The 14,418-nt window shown below is 32.8% G+C and overlaps 2 pseudogenes; both read right to left on the bottom strand.

Annotated features, from left to right (window-relative positions):
* Nucleotides 1-1,494: 1,494 nt before the first annotated feature.
* Nucleotides 1,495-4,104, bottom strand: LOC141418058 (olfactory receptor 8H1-like; annotated as a pseudogene).
* An 8,058-nt stretch (nucleotides 4,105-12,162) lies between these two features.
* LOC141421722 (olfactory receptor 8H1-like) lies at nucleotides 12,163-13,098 on the bottom strand (annotated as a pseudogene).
* Nucleotides 13,099-14,418: the final 1,320 nt, after the last annotated feature.

Raw genomic sequence — 14,418 nt, 5'->3', positions numbered from 1 at the left:
AGAGTTCATTTTTGAAGAATATTGCAAAGCTAAAGGAATCAGGCGGAAGGCAATGAAATTTTTTACCAAAGCTTTTTTTTTTCTTTTTTTGTTGTTGGTGTATTAGGATTAAATTCAGAATCTCACATTTGCTAGGCATGAGATCTACCACTTGAGCTACTCCACCAGTCCAAATTCTTGATATTCATGAAAATTTGTTTTCATGATTCCAGCAATAAACATAAACATAAGAGGTCTCACTGCACGAAGATTTTTAAGTTGACAAATTTCAGGTTCAAAGCACTGTAAAATGAGACTCACGATTTTGCTACTTACTGAGAGCACATTCATATCACAGATTTCATTGACAAATATATCACCAAAAGTTACAGTTTTAACTGAACTGCAGAAAGTTCTGTACAGGAAAAAGCAGGAACTCATCGTCATAGGACAGGTACAGATATGCACTTATAATTACTGACAGAGAACATGTTAACTGTCACAGTTTTTCTCTTCATAACTTTTTGTATTTTCAAATTTGTCTCCAATATTAGCACCTATCATTTTTCTATAACTCATTTCTACTTCAATGGCTTAATTTATTCTAGATACAAATAAACTGCTACTTTCCCTTTGAAATATTTTTATGTTCATGAATTAAACCCACTGACCTTAATTTGTAAAACAATGGTTCATATTCTTCAGAAGGCATGTTCATTACAATATTGCAGGAATGTAAGTCTTGCAATGATAATGGCCAGCATTCATGGTTATTGCCTTAAATACAACACATCCATCCTCCAATCACATGGATTTGGAATTATAAATTACTTTTTGTTCTAGAGAAAGCTAAAATTTAAACTTTCAGTGACTTATTAATGCTTGTACATCTAAAAAGGCATTTCTGATTTTAAAGTGAATGAATTCTGAAACATGCATCATACTTCCAAAATGTATATATCTTTTTCATTTTCAGTACTGGGGCTTGAACTCAGGGCCTTTAACTTGAGCTATTCCACAAGCCCTGTTTTTGTGAGGGGTTTTTTGACATAGGTTCTCAAGAACTATCTGCCAGGGATGGTTTTCAACTGCAATCCTCGTGATCACCGCCTCCTGAGTAGCTAGGATTACAGAAGTGAATCACCAGAGCCCAACATATAAAATGCAAATAAAATTTTAATAAGAAAATTCTATAAAATTGCAATAGATGAGGGATATTCTATGAGATACTTTTAAGAATTATATCATATTTCTTATTTTGAATATTATTTCCCATAAAATCACATGTATTTAGTCATTAAATTTATACTTATTTTACGATTGTAAATCATAATATGGAATATTAAAAACATGTTCCTGCATATGTCCAAAACAGAATTACATGAATATATGTGTGCTCCACAGAAATATAAACACCAACAAATCAATTGTTTTTAGAGTTCATGTCCAACAGGAAAGAAAGATGATTTTAAATGTTTAATAGCACTGTTATTTTAATTGCTGGAACCCAGCTTTCTAAATGACTCTAATGAAAGTATTTTTCACTTCTTTGTTTCTAAATCTATAAATGCGAGGATTCAGCATGGGGATCACAGTGGTGTGACAAAAAAAGAAAAAACAAAGAAGCCACTTGATCCTTTGCCAAGGAGTAGGACTTCTTTCATTTTAAATAAGTAAAGATCATAGTGCTATAAAAGATGGTGACTCTCAGGAAATGGGAGGCACAGGTAGAGAAGGCCTTTTGCTTTCCTGAAGTAGAATTAATTTTAGAATAATATAGAAAACAGACACGTAGGACAAAAATATTTTGATGAGGGACACAATTATGGTAAAACCAGCAAAAATGCATATCACAATTTTCCTGTTAGATGTGTCACCACAAGAGAAGCTAAAACTGGGGATATATCACAGAAAAATTGATGGAGTACATTGGAGTTGAAGTAATGCAATCTTCTCATGCAAATCATCTTGATAGAAGTATCCATAAAGCCAATCATTTACAGCCCATTGAAGAGGGCACAGCACAGCCTTGTGGACATAAGAACTGGACAGTGTAGTAGATTTCAGATGGCTATATGTCTATCATAGGTCATTGAGGAAAGAAGAACACATTCAGCAGCACTACACAGGACAAAAAAGTATGTCTGTGTGAAGTATCCTATGAAGGAAATATTCTTGTTGGAAGTCACTAAGTTCCCTAAGGTTTTAGGAGTGATGAAATTTGAGTAACAGAGGTCAAAAAATGACAGCTGACTGAGAAAAAAATACACAGGTGTCTGAGGTTAGAGATCCAGGGAAATGATCAATACCATCCCTATGTTCACAAGCACAGTGACCAGGTATATCAGGAGAAAGAGCACGGGGAGCAGCAGCTGGATCTCTTCAGAGTCTGTCAGTCCCATCAGGATGAAGTCAGGCACATGTGTTGTTCCAAATAATCTTACTGCAGTGTTGTAAACTGTTTAGAAATCAGTTTATGCTAGCTCAAATGACTGTAGAATATTTTTTTATTATATGAGTTCTCCTATATTTTTATAAGAAGTAGAGTTGGTTTCTTAATAAATTTACAGACTATCACTGAAATAATTGATTTTGAGATATAGATATGGATAAAAACTGACATTTGGATATAACACATTTAGCATACTATGTAAATAGATTGAACTTGAAACTGTTCTAAGGCCTTTCCATTCTTAACATATTTAATCTACATGAAATATTATATATCACCTAGATATTTTCAAATAAGCGGAATAGTGAGGAAATTCCAAAGCCATTTACCTGTAACCAGTGTCAATGCATGCTGATTCTGTGATTTTATCAAGATAGTTTGATTCCAAACAGCATATGCATATTACTATATTCCTGATTATAATGACTTCAAAATCCTGAACAAAATACTGGATATATAATGGACAAAGATATAAAAACACTTTAATGTGTCATTTACTGTTTGTAACATTCATAAACTCTAAGTAAATTTAACTTCAAGGGGACTAAGGGAGAACATAGACCACATATAAGTGTTTATATCCAGAAGATGAAATATCTTCCTAACTTGGTACTGCAGAATCAAATTTCTGCTAGGATTATATTTTCAAAATATTCAGACTGCTTTCAGATTCCGTATCTATCAATCCTACATTTCTATTTCCACAAATACTAACAATACTTATAATAAAGCTCAAATGATATGAATATTCTTATAAAAATTCTGCATCATTTTATGTGATCTAAAATAATTCAATTTTAAGAATACTTACTGTGAGACAAATGTGGCAGAAAAAAACTTTCTTGTAATATTATATACCCCAACATTTATGAGGTTCAATTTTTTGCCAGAATAGTATATGAAATCCATTTCAGGAGGTGAAAAAAATTCTGTAATGGAGCAGTTCTGGTCCCTGACATAGTTATCTTTATATTTTTTATTCTAAGGCAAGTTAAATGAGCCTTGAAATTTTGTTCAATTTGTTCAAATGAAATATTTACCACAAAGGTGATTCTCAAAAGAATCCCAAGGAGCTGGAGCTACTGTGAATATATAATCAATGGAGTGTGTGCCTTGCCTTTCAGTCTGATAAGGCCTGGGTGCCTCATTTAATGGTCATGGGGTCAAAAAAAAAAGTTTGTCATCCTCAGGCACCAATTTCCAAGGAAAATGACTTGATACATTTTCAAGGACAAAAATTTTAAGAACTAAATGAGCATAGGCTTTGTCTTTCATGTAGATGCTTCATGACAAAGAAAATGATCAGTGGATCTCTGCTTGGTGTACTGATTTTTAAAAAATAGTTTTAAATTGACTCATAATCATTACCTAAATATATGTAGTAAAATATTTACATAGCATAGGGCTTATATCAAGAATAATTTAGTGATACAAAGAAAAATTTTTTGGAAAAACATTATTTTATGACTGATAGTATCAAGGATGGTTGGTGAAATTTTCATCATGAAATACTTTATTTTTTAAAATATTTTTATTGTTGTGCTAGGTAGGGGTACATACAATATATTAAATACATCATACTTGAATGCACTACCTCCACTGTTGTCCTTTATTCCCCCTCTCCTGATTCCCAGAGCAGTTTCAACAGGTATCCTTTTTGCATTTATATACATGGGTAAACATTATTTGCCCTGTGTTCATCCTCCTACCCTTTGAAAGCCTCAATCTAGAGATAAAATTGTTGTTGAAAAAATAGTACAGGTAGCTTCTTTCCTTACTGGCATGGAGCCCTGCTGAGCTGACTGGCTGGCCTGGTTCCCAGAGGCAGGCAGACTGCCCTGAGCAGGCAGAGAGGGGAGGGTTGGGCTGGCCAGCCGGTGGGAAATGATGCCAGACTGCTGCTGGCCCCCAACTGCGTGCAGTAGAGCCCACTATTGACTTTTGACTAGTAGAAGTTGTAAGTGTAATTTAAAAATCTGTTATAAAAACCATGGGAAGACAGAGGCAGGAGGATCTGGAGTGCAAGCCCAGTCTGGGTACATAGCAAGACCCTGTCTCAAGAAAACCAAGGGCTGGGCTGGTAGATCAGTGGTAGAGTGCTTTGCCTACCATGCACAGGCTCTAGGTTCCATGCCAGCAATGGAAAATAAAAATGATAAAATCTATATGGACAGTTAGGGAAATTATAAGAGCGTGAACTGTGAGCTCACCAAGCAAAGATTAGTGTAGACTTTGTCTTTATAAGATGAACTTGAAGAAACAAGTTGCAGTTCAAGTTGGAGTGAAGGGCTTGCGTTGTTGCTCTATACCTGGTTGTTGCTATTTGCATTCCTTTTCTGAGCCTACATTTTCATAAGCTTTTCATCAGGCATATCTTGCACACTTGTGCTTCAAGACAGAATTTATGCCATCCCCATAGACAACTGGCTTGTCTGTTCTGCCTTCTCTCCATGATTATATCTACTGCCTCATCTTGACTTATTAGAAAAAACTACAAAAATAAATGTTTCGTGGTTTATTTAGAAAATAATACAGAAAATAATGCTGTTTTTTTGAAGAAAAAATTTTATAATTATAAAGTGTGAGTTTTCTGTAAGTTGAGGTACATTATTTTTGGTGGGGTCAAAACACATTCTTGTGGGAAATATTCTTAATACATTTAATAATGAGCACAATTTTCATGAAAATGAAGTGTTTTGTGACTTTTGATATGTGTTTTACTACTCAAGGTATAGGAAAACATTTTAATTAAAAGTAAGAAGTTATCAAATGTGGCAATTACCTGACTTGTTAATGTTATGAATCCTGATACGAACTGCCAGAGTTGGGGATATTCTTTCTGGTTAATATGTAAATGAATGAATTTAATTGCACAGCCAAAAAAAATGAAAGAAAGAAAAAATAATAGAAAACACCAAAATTCAAAGCGAATGAAAGCAATTCGAAACTTAATATTTTTAATGTGATTTCCCTTAAAATGTTTCCCTTTTGCATTTGTACATACATATAGATGTGCGTAATTATTATTTTACTACATATTCAGTATCATGCTAATTTTACAGCTAGAACTTTGTTGGTAACCAAAAGCCACAGTCTGACAGGGAGACTGTGGCTTAATGGCATTCAGACAAGGTCAGAATCTGCAGGTGAACTACGTCTCTCATGGTAGAAAGGAGTGCTAAATGGTTTCTCTTGACTCAAAAAAAAGTTTATACTTATTCAAGGACTCTGGCAATCAGAATACAGGGTGGCAAACACAGAAAGGTTATAACTAAGTCAGAGTGTTTTTGATATTTATGTCTCTTCCTCTTTTGTATAAAGCTTGCTGAAAAAAACAAAATTTTGCCAGTTGGTCATCAGCCTTCTGGCTCTCTTGATATGTGTATTGTCTGTTCATTTCTTCCCTGAGCCCTTTTGGGTCAAGGACCTCTGAAATCGTGACAAAACTTTGTAATAAATCATGACTTTTGCTATGTTTTCCTTTTATAAACACACTGTTTCATCTGGTTTGTTGTTGCTGGTGTAACATCAGTCAGCAAATGAACTGAGAGTTCGTCAGGTAATAAACACACATTTTAATGCATCACAAAGAATGTGCCGATTCTCTGTTCTATTTTATATTGTCACCTACTCACTTGCACACAAAAATCGTAAAGTGTGTTTTACTTTTTTATTGTAATTGTTTCATTTAATAAAAGAAGAATGACTACTCAAGAGGTTGAAAATGGGATCATCCTTCTAGGCCAACCCAGGGTAAAAGTTTTTGAGACCCCATTCAACCACTACCTTAGTGTGGTGGCATGCACTTGTCATCACAGCTACTGCAGGAAACATAAATAAAAGAATGACTGTCTAAGCCAGCTCATGGAAGAAGCAAGACACTGTCTCCAAAATAACAGTACAATAAGACTTAGAGAAGTAACTCAAGTGATATACCACCTGCACAGCAAATGACAAGCTCTCATATGCAGAATATAGACCTAGAAATAATGTGACACAATTTTTAAAGAAAGGCTATTTGGTGGTTGGAACCATCAGGAGGGTGATTAGGAAAAGGCCTATGTGATGGAGGATGAAAATGAGGTTTGCAGAGATGGGAATTTAAAAGGAGTAATAGGTTAAATTTTATCAAAGTACATTATATTCATGTATGGAAATATCATAATGAAATGCCATAGTACTATTATTTTACAGTTAGAAAAAGAAGAAAAACATAGTGTATGGATTGAGAGAAAGATCTTTGCCAGTTAATAATATGACAAGGAATTAGTATAGAGAATATATAAAGAACTCCAAAAATAAACTAAAAGACCAAATAACTCAATCAATGAATGTCCAAATGAATTCAATAGACAGTTCTCAAAAAAATATGAATTGTTAATAAATATATTTAAAAAGTCAACAGTCTTAGTTATTAGGAAAAGGAGAACCAAACTGCATTGATTTTCTATCACACCTGAGTCAGAACACCTATCATCAAGAAAGCAAACAAAAAAATATTGGGGATGCTACAGGGATGAAGAAATACATTTTGTTTTATTTTTTATCAGCATACAGTGCCTGTACAGGAGGATACACTGGGATATTTGCATATGTACTTACAATGAAATCTTAAGTTAGCCCTATACCCTCAATTGTCCTCCCTGTTTCCCCCTTGTTAGAACAATTTCAAACAGGTTTTTTTACTTCATTTTCATATGTGAATACAAAACACATCCCCCATAATAACACTTATTCACTCTTTCTTTATGCCACCACTCCAATTGGTACCTACTCCTGAAAAGACAGGTGTTACACTGATGTTCTTCAATGTTTTGTAAAGTGCATATTGGTAGACCAAGGGTGTTGCACCTTGGTATGTCAGGGCTATGGTATAACATGCTTTAATCATATAACCCTCTCATTATTTACACTTTCTCTATCACCATGCTCCCCTAATATTGAACAGCTTACAAAACATTAGGATATAGTATACTCATATATAAATTACACGTTTTGATATTTTTCATTCTTTGAAAAATATTTTGGTCTCCTTCCCCCTCCTGTGTCCTCTTGGACAAATATACTAAAACAATCTTGTACTCTCTCTCAATATAAATGTATGTATGTATTAAATTATCATATAAGAATTTGCAAGTTAAATAACTTATAGGTCTAGCTTCCTCATATGAGGGAAAACCTGTGATCTTTCACTTTTTGTGTTGTTATTGTGCTGTGTTGGGGTACATCATAGCATTTACAAAGATTCTTACAATGCTTCAAATATGTCTTGTTTGAAATCACCCCTCCACTGCTCTCCTTCATCCCCCATCCCCTATTATTGAGCCTTGCTCACTTCACTTAACATGATGCTCTCCAGTTTCATTGATTTACCTGCAAGTAACTTAATTTAACTTAATTTTATTCCTTTTTTATGGCTGAATAAAACTCAATTGTGTATATATACCACATTTTCTTAGTCCATTCATCAGTCATGGGGCCCCTATTTTTTTTCTAAAACTTAGCTATTGAGTAGTGCTGCAATAAACCCAGGCATGGAAGTGGCTCTACTATATTTTGCAGCACATTCCTTCAGATATATGCCCATGAAGAGTATTGTTGAATCAAATGATAGTTCTATTTTTAGTTGTTTGAGGGACCTGCATATATTTTTCCATACAATTTGTGCTAATTTACATTCCCACCAACAGTGTAGAAGTATTTTTTTCTCACATCACTGTCAGTATTTGTATTTGTTTTTGTTATTGATGGTAGTCACTTTGACTGGGTTGTGGTAAAATCTCAATATTGTATTGATTTGTATTTCCTTTATAGCTAAGAATGTTGAACACACATCTCACAAACTGTTATCTCTGTTGCACATTCTTCTTTATTCTGTACATAATACTTCTACTCTATATTTGAGAAAATTTAGCCAAAATCACAACCTTATATCAGAGGCTCTGGATAACATTTACAACATACACTTATGAATGATAGTTACATTTACATTTATGCCTTTTTTAGTACAAAAGGGAACAAATTTGACTATAGGAAAATAATATAATGCAAAATGAATTATAATTATATGGGAATGAGTAGTGGGCTCTATGATTAATTCTCTGTTTTCAAATATAATTTGTTCTGTCACTAGTAGAGTGATAATGAGCAATTTGTGTAATTTCTGTGCATTCCAGTTTAGTCATGTATAAAACACAGTTACTAAATACACTTATAGAGAAAGGGTTGAAGTAAACTCAAATTCATTCTTTGAATAGAATAACTTATGCTGATGGAATGGGTCTAACAGCTGTAAGACATAAATCAAATTCCAGGAAAATTCTTATGCCTTTACTGAAACAAAAAAAGGATGGCTTTCTATTGCATGAGATTAAAATTAAGGAGAAAGTCAGTTGGAGTAATAATACATATAATAGAAGGAAATATCACAAGGAAACTCCCTGTGCAGCTACCTTTTCCTCAAGCAGCTTAAATGTCAGGTTTTTCATTTTATCTTTTCTCTTTTTTATTCCACAAAATTGGAGAACTGGAGGGCAGAACAAGTCCATTTTTGGGGGGCAGAGCTAGCACCAGTGAGACAGGGCAGGTGTTGTGAAAAAGTGTTAGGAGAGTGAGTACAGTGCAAAAAAACATGCACAAATGTAAGTATTGCAAAAATGATACTATTGAAACTACTCCAGGAATCAGGGGAGGATGGGAAGAATAGGAATGGTTGAGGAGAAGCCTTCATGTACGATATATGTTTTTAAGATATATGTTTTAATCTTAAAACCCTTAAGAATTTTTTAACTTAAATACTATCTTTAACATTATATAATCTCCTGAAAATGTTTGCAAACATACAAAAATATGAATTTTCTAAATCACAGAAATAAATGAAAGGAAAGGAAAGCAAAAAGTTAAAAAAATGACAAGAAATGTGGGAAAAGGTTATGAATGTATGAATGAGATAAGGCATTTTTTAGGATCATAGATGAATCAAAACAGAAAAAATATAAACTTTTATTAAATTCTTATTTCTAATTAAAGTTAAAAAAACAAATACTGACATCAGCAAACATACATTATAGAGAACACAAATATCAAAGTGAAAATAAGTCTCAATACTTTTACAGGCAGCTATCTTGGACAAGGTAAAATCAAGAAATATGAAAGTAGTGAAATAGAGCATGTATTTAAAATAGGTTAATAAATTAGTAGTTTAGAAATTTTCTATTTTAAATTAATTGTTAAAAACATTAAGTTATGCTTTTGAAAATTAGAAGCACTTTGGAAACAAGTCAAACATAGTTTTATGCAAAAAACCTTAATATCAAATTGATTCAGAAAATGTGTACTTATACACAATTGAATTTTATTCAGCTACAAAGAAGAATGAAATTTTCTCATTTGTAAGAAAATAAATGGAACTAGAGAACATTATTTTAAGTGAAGTTAGTCAGTTCAGAAGACCAAAAATTACATGTTCTCCCTCATGTGCAGATTATAGACCTCAAACACCTAAAACAATTGCAGTATCGTTATTAGCTAGGTCACATGCTTAGGGTAGACCACACAGGGAGGGATAGGGAAATGAAGGAAAACTACAACTTGAACATGGTTAATGTGCTCATGGTAGAGGAGTGAATATAGCAATCTTAAACTGGCAGAGGCCACTATTGGAATGGGACTAGGAAGTATTGAAGAGGTCTGGTTGAGATGAACCAATTTGGGAAATAATGCACATATGGATGGAAACAACACAAAGAATCTCCCTGTATAGCTATCTTTATCTCAAACTAGGAAAAATGCTGATTTTTTTCTTTTTATATTATATGTTTTTCTTCAAGAAAATTTTTCTTTTTATATAATGTTTTTCTTCAAGAACAAAAGAGAAGAACTGGTTCTGTATGGGACAGGGGGATGTTGGTCCAAATAATGTATGTACATGTAGGAACATGTAAATTTAATTAAGAAATTAGAAAAACTTCATGTGAATTTCAAAAATAAATGATTTATAAAATCATATTGTATCATTAAAATAACCTATGTATTAAATTTTACAAAAGTTTAGTGAAAAATAACTTAGAAAAGAGGTACTTCTCAAATACTGTTTAAGTAGAAGAAAAAATGAAAACTTCATATCTAAAATATGTAGACAAAATTTTAAAAAAAGGAAATTTTAGAAGTTGATTTAGCCAAAGATGAAATGATGCCACTAAGTCATAATTCATTGTCAATTCTTCATTTTGCAAATTTTCACCACAAAGAATGTGAAAAAGTTGAGTCAAAATTTAATTCAGGATTCCATTTTTCAAGAATATTAAGAAAATAAATGAATCAGATGAAAAACAATGCAGAAGTTTACCAAAGTTCCTTTTTTTTTTATAGTGCTGGGGTTTGAACTCATAGTCTACAACTTGAATCACTCACCACCCTGAAATTCTTAATATTCATGAAAATGTTTGTTTTTCACATTTCACAGTCACACACATAAATGGTCTCACTCATGAAGAATTTTAACTTGGTAAATTTACTTTATTTCATGTCCAAGCTTTCAAAGTGAGGCCCACTATTTTTGCCTACCTGCTTAGAGCAAATGCATTTCACAGCTTTCATTGATGAATAAAACATCAACTGTTACAACTTAAGCTGAATGCAAAAAGTTTTACACAGGAAATGACCGCAATTCCATTTGCATAAGACACAAACAGATACACAATTATTTATTTACAAAACTAGCACAAAAATATAAATAAGTGTTACAAGCTTACTCTGCAAAATATTTTGCATTTGGAATTGTCTCCAATATTAGCATGAGTTACTTTCTTATAACTAATTTCTACTTCAATGGTTTAATTTTTCTGGATACAAATTGAGAAATTGCCCACAGTTTTCCTTTGCAGCTATTTTTCTTTTTATGAATTAAACTAATGATCTTAATTTTTAAAAGAGCAGTGCATATTGTTCAAAAGATATTGTACATTTCAATATTGATGGAAAGTAACTCCTGAGATGATAATGGCCAGTAGTCAGGATGATTGCCTTAAACAAATCTCATCTATTCTTCGACCAAATTGATGTACAATTACTACTTATTTTGTGTGGTAGAGAAGGCTAAGATGTAAACTTTCAGTTATTTATAAAGGACTGTACATCTAAGAATGTTTCTTTTATTTTAAAGGGATTGACTTCTTTTTTTTTTTCCAAAAGATTTTTTTAATTATTATTGGTGTGCTGCATGGGGGTACATTGGGGCATTTGCAAAAGTTCTTACACTGTATCAAATATATTATACTTAAATTCATCCCTTCCATTGCTTTCTTTCATCCCCCCTGCTGCACTTTCATTTCCCTTAGTAAAGGGAATGATTTCTGAAACTAGTTTCATTTTATCAAAATACATATCTTTGTTAATAATGAAATTCTGTAAAATTGGAAGATACAAAGTATAGTGTATCACATAACTTTAAGAAACACAATCTTATTCTGTTATTTAAAATATCAGTACCCTTTAAAAGTCACATATATTTAGCTAATGAATTTACACTTATTTTTTGATTAACAATCACAGTATGGATTTTTAAAAAACATGTCCCTAGATATTACCAAAACTATGCATGGATAATTATATACCAGCTCCACAAAAATGTAAAAATGAAGAAAATCAATCGATTTTACAGAAAGACCAAGAACATGTCCAACATGAAAGAAAGAAAAGATGCATTTAAATGTTTAGAATCACTTATTTTTTTACCTGGAACCCCCACTCTTCTGCATGACTCTAGTGAAAGCATTCTTTACTTCTTTGTTTCTAAGACTATAAATGAGAGGATTCAGCATGGGGATCACAATGGTGTAAAAAACAGAAGCCACTTGATCCTTTCCCAAAGTGTAAGACTTACCTGGTTTTAAATAAGTAAAGATTGTAGTGCCATAAAAAATAGTGACTCCCAGGAGATGAGAAGCACAAGTAGAGGTTTTCTGCTTTCCTGAGGTGGAACAGATTTTCAGAATGGTATAGAGAACAAACATATAGGACACAGATATTGTGCTTAGGGACAACAGTAGGGTAGAACCAGAAAAAATAGATATTACAATTTCTATGACAAATGTGTCATAACAAGATAAGGATAAAATTGGGGATGACTCACAGAAAAAGTGATGGATTACATTGGAGTTGCAGAAATGCAATGTACTCATGCAAAACACATTGATAGAAGAATCCATAAAGCCAATCATATAAGACCCAGTGAGGAAGGCACAGCACAGCTTTGTGGACATAATTACTGGATAGTGTAGAGGATTGCAGATGGCTATGTATCTATCATAGGCCACTGAGGAGAGAAAAATACATTCAGTAGCACAAAACTAAACAAAAAAGTACATCTGTGTGAAGCAGGCTGTAAAAGAAATATTCTTGTTAGAAGTCACTAAGTTCCCTAAGGTTTTAGGAGTGATGACATTTGAGTAACAGAGGTCAAGAAATGACAAGTGACTGAGAAAAAAGTACATAGGAGTGTGAAGCTGTACATCCAGTTGAATGATGAGTATCATCCCTACGTTCCCCAGCACAGTGACCAGGTATATCAGGAGAAAGAGCACAGAGAGCATCAGCTGGATTTCTTCAGAGTCTGTCAGACCCATCAGGATGAAGTCAGGCACATGTGTGTTGTTCAACATACTCATAGTGTGCTCCTGTACACTAATTAGAAATCAAGGTTTATGCTTGGCTCAAATTACTCTAAAATGGTTTCATTTTGATTAGCTTTAATGTATTTTTTAAAGTAGCTTAGATAGTCTCCTAATCAATAATAAATTTACAGGTTCTCATGAAATGATTAATTTTCAGATATAGGTGGATAAAACTGACATTTGGGTATGATGGCACAAGTTTAACATACTTCATAATTAGAATGAAATGAAAACTATTTCAAATTCTTTCCATTATTAGCATATTTAATCTACATGATATATTATACCATAGATTTTATATAATCCAGTTATTTTTCAGAAAAGGGGAATGGTGAGTAAATTCCACAATAATTTCCTGAGTCATTGCAATGCTTGCTGATTTTATGGTTTTATCAAGATATTTTGATTTCAAAGCCTATGTACACACTTCTGTTTTCCTGTTCAAAATTAGTTTAGTAAACCTAAACAAAATGCTGGATATTTAATGCACAATGATAGAAAACTGCTTTAACATATCTTTTAATGTTTTGTTTGTAGGATTCATATCTAAGTAAATTTCATTGTATGGGACTCTTAGGGAACATTTTGAACACAGACCACAAGTAAATTTTTATGTTTAAGACATGAAATGTCTTACTAAATTCAGTATCCAGAACCAAATTTGTACTATGATTGTATTTTGAATATATTCACATTGATTTTACACTCTGATTCTACCTTTAGTTTCCACAAATGTTGACAATACTCATGGCAAAGCCCAAATGATGTATGTATGAATATTCTTGTAATAAATGTCCTTTATCTTTTTATGTAATGTAATACAATTCAGTTTTAAGAGTACTTACTGTGAGACAAAGTTGGTAGAAAAAAATAGAAAAGAAAAACTTCTTCCAATATCATATGCCCCAAAATTTATCAGCTTCAATTTTTTGCGCAAATTCAATATAAAATCCATTTAAGGAGGCAAAAAAATATGTAGTACAGCACTGGTGGTTCTAGACATCATTATCTTTAAATTTTTGTACACTCTTTTTTTTTTTATTCTGAAGCAAGTTAAATTACCCTAGATAATTTGTTCAGTTTCTCAACTGGAATGTTTACAGGGACAAAATTTCTCAAAAGAATCTTAAGATGCTGGATTTATGGTGAATATATTCAGAGAAGCGTGTGCTGTGACTCTCAGTCTGAAAAGTCCAGGGCACCTCACTCAATGGACAGAGGATCATGCAACAGTTTGTCACCCTCAGGGACCAAAAGGAAAATTACTTGGTGTGTATAATTTGAGGACTAAATGAACAAAGGCTTTGCTTTTCC

This window comes from Castor canadensis, chromosome 1, assembly GCF_047511655.1.
Source record: "Castor canadensis chromosome 1, mCasCan1.hap1v2, whole genome shotgun sequence".
Lineage (NCBI taxonomy): Eukaryota > Metazoa > Chordata > Mammalia > Rodentia > Castoridae > Castor > Castor canadensis.
The sequence above is the reverse complement of the archived record's forward strand: the minus strand, read 5'-3'. Positions and strand labels throughout refer to the sequence as shown.